Below are 3,540 nucleotides of genomic sequence, written 5' to 3'. Positions count from 1 at the left end.
AACCTCCCTTCCATTTTTTGAAAGACGGTAGACCTCTATCTCATAATGTGAAACATTAATATTTGCTGCTCTGGAGGTATTTTGAAATAATAAATATGGTGTTTAATTTTAAGTCAGTGACCCAAAAAGGAGAGAATATTTTTCTTTACCACATGCAGGCCATATCCATTTAAGAATCTAACTGAATTTGGCACTGCATATAGTTTAGGTTTTTAATGTCCATTGTATAAGTTTAAGAAACATGTTGATTCACAGACCAGAATCAGTGAATTCACCTGTAGATCCTCAATCCCCAGCATAGGCCTTAGCATCACTTTAGTGGTCAATCAATGAAGAAGAGGACCTATGTGTATATACTGCCTGGAATCTGTTTTGGTAAAACCTCATTCCCTCCTTCTCTCTTAAGGAATGAGATCAACTTCACATGTGTCTATTTTACTCAGGGATATCATCAGTGAAAATTTTGATGACATGTTTTTGTATCTAGTGTAATTTCTATAGGCAGTATTGGTTGGTGGCTGAAATCAGAGCTTTCGAATTTGTGCTAACACTGAATCCAGTGGGACCAAGGTCAAGAAACTGAAAGTCTGTGGGACATTTTTCATCTATAGGAATAATAATAGAATTTATATGAAGGATTATTATAAAGGTCTTTTCAACAGTCTGTTGTGAAGATTTAATGAGCCATATTTGGAAAGTACCATTAAACATAGTAAGCACTTAGCATTTGCTAACTATTTTTTTCAAGATATATTTTAATTCTTCCATGGGAAGAGTCAGATTTCAGTTGTAGGCTAAATAATACATCTTGCTGTCTTTCCACAGAGAAGAATATATTTGGGCAAGAAAACCCATTTGATAAGACATCATTAAGCTTAATGGGGTGTTCCTCCATCTTGACTCAGCTCTGTGGTTTTTGATCAAGGCACTAGGTCTGAATATGATGCCACAGATGCCTCCATCCCCTTATAATCACAGCGGTCCCCAGGATATGTGGTATGTCCTGATTGGAATCCCAGGACTGAAAGATTTTCACACCCGGATATCCATCATTATTTGTTCCATGTACATTTTGGCTGTTGTAGGCTATTTATTCTTGATCTTTGTGATTGTAACTGAGCACAGTCTCCATGAGCCCAAGTATATCTTCCTTTCCATGCTGGCCTCAGCAGATGTGCTGCTCTCCACACCACAAGCCCCAAAGATGCTGGCCATCTTCTGGTTCCAGTCCATGGATATATCCTTTGATTGTGTGAGTCCCAGATGTTCTTCATACATTTCATCTTTGTGGCAGAATCTGGTATTCTCCTGGCCATGGTATTTGACCGCTATGTGGCTATCTGTTACCCCCTGAGATATACCACGATCTTAACCTCTTCAGTCATTGGGAAGATTGGCATAGCAGCTATGGTCAGGAGCTTCATCATCTGCCTTCCATTCACCCTCTTGGTACACAGACTTAGGTATTGTGGGAGAAACATCATTCCCCATTCCTACTGTGAGCACATGGGCATTGCCAGATTGGCATGTGACAATATCAGGGTGAACATCATCTATGGGCTGACTGTGGCCCTGCTGTCTACAGGACTGGACATTGTGTTCATCATTATGTCCTACACCATGATCCTTTGCACAGTGTTTCAGATACCTTCCTGGGCTGCCAGATTCAAGGCCCTCAACACATGTGCTTCCCACATCTGTGTCATCCTTATGTTTTATGCCCCAGCATTCTTTTCATTTTTTGCCCATCGTTTTGGAGGGGAAACCATCCCTCATCATGTCCACATCCTAGTAGCCAACCTCTATGTGGTGGTGCCCCCTAGGCTAAACCCCATCATTTATGGGGTCAAGACCAAACAGATTCATGACTGAGTAATTTTCCTTTACTCTCGTATCACCATATGTTGTTAAAATGAGGATTACTGCCTAATGTTGGATATTTCTCAATAAAAAACACACTCTAACCCACATATACACATACAATTTGATGGGTAATAGGAATAAATGATATCCATAAATAATCCTCAACACACATAAAAAAAGGACAGTAAATGCCAAAGTTACTAATGCATTTCCCTAAAGTACTTAAAGACTTTGAAAAAATAATGATATTCTGAATTCTCCTAGACATGCTATTATTTTGCATTGTAACTTCTTCTTAAGCAAACATAAGAGAACCCTGTGCAAAGAGGAATACATTTTAGGATTTAACCCAAATGGAACTTTCCTGGGTAGAGCTGGGAAGTAAAAATGGCAAGTTACCTAGGTTTGTGGAGAACATTGAAATTTTGCTGAAATATGCAACTCTCCCCTGCAACCAGGAAACACTTATGCCAGTAGTATGAAGCTAATAAACTCTAATTATCTTCACCTTTTTTTAAAAATTAAAATGTGAGTTCTAAGATGAGATAGTTCATACTCATTGATATAAAGTCTACTCAATGGAATGGGCACAGAGTATAGGTTTATTGTATCAACAGATAATACTAAATTGAAACAAATAATAAATTATATTAATCCATCTGAGCCAACACAGACACCTTCAAAGTTAATCCTTTCTTCCTTGCATACCGGTGATCTCTGGCCCAAATCATCAATGAAGCATCCCTTTAACAGAGACTTCAATGAGGGAAGGACTAAAAGATTAAAAATGCCATACCCAGGCCATAGATAGAGACAGGAAAGATTACATAGGATGCTGACACATAGTCTTACATAAAAAGAATGTGTAGTCACACCAAATATAGTTTTTATAAGCTTATCTTCAGATTAATTTCTTCATTTCAAGAAAATACTTTTACATTTACAATCTCTCCTGCCTCAAAGCCTAGCACATGTTATGAGAATGTGAAATCTGATCTTATTAACATTTGAAGAAAACAAAAATGAACTTGGAAGCTATACTTTGAACATTTGCAAACTTTCCAGGGTTATACTTTTTTCCTTGTTTTCTGTTATGTATATACCATGCATGTGTGTATATACACATTAATGTACATATAAGGTAATGTGTGTGTGTGTGTGTGTGTGTGTGTGTGTGTGTGTGTATGGTGAAACTGAAATGAAAGGCTGTTTCCTAGATCCCTGGAATCCTGAATAAGTACCTTGGCTTAAAATATATGGTATAGTCACTTGGATTTCAGCAAGTTAATCTATTTTAGGAGTTAAAAATAAACCCTGTGATACTAGAAATCGTTATTTGCTTGTTCCACACTAACTGTATAAAACTATCTTGTTGTTTAACTACTGGATCTTGAGTAGTAAATGGAATCACTTTAGTACCGTATGTATTGGATTGATAATTGAATGAAATATGCTATAAGATGTATTTGGTATTAAATTAAAAATTTTATTTTGATGATGGTAATTTTCATGAACAGAGACAATAAAGAACCCAACACACCAAACTGAACCTGGCCAGGATGTCCAGTTATTTCAGCATTATTTGTAGAGAAGACTATGATTTCTCTAATGAACAACCTTGATATTGCTTTTTGTTTGTTTGCTTTTACTATTTTTAAAATTATTTTTATTAACATA

General features: G+C 36.7%; 1 pseudogene; it reads left to right on the top strand.

Moving 5' to 3' along the window:
- The first annotated feature begins 940 nt into the window (after nucleotides 1–940).
- LOC132011505 (olfactory receptor 52Z1P-like) lies at nucleotides 941–1,911 on the top strand (annotated as a pseudogene).
- Nucleotides 1,912–3,540: the final 1,629 nt, after the last annotated feature.

Source organism: Mustela nigripes, chromosome 1 (assembly GCF_022355385.1).
Source record: "Mustela nigripes isolate SB6536 chromosome 1, MUSNIG.SB6536, whole genome shotgun sequence".
Lineage (NCBI taxonomy): Eukaryota > Metazoa > Chordata > Mammalia > Carnivora > Mustelidae > Mustela > Mustela nigripes.
This window is presented reverse-complemented; position numbering and strand designations above follow the sequence as displayed.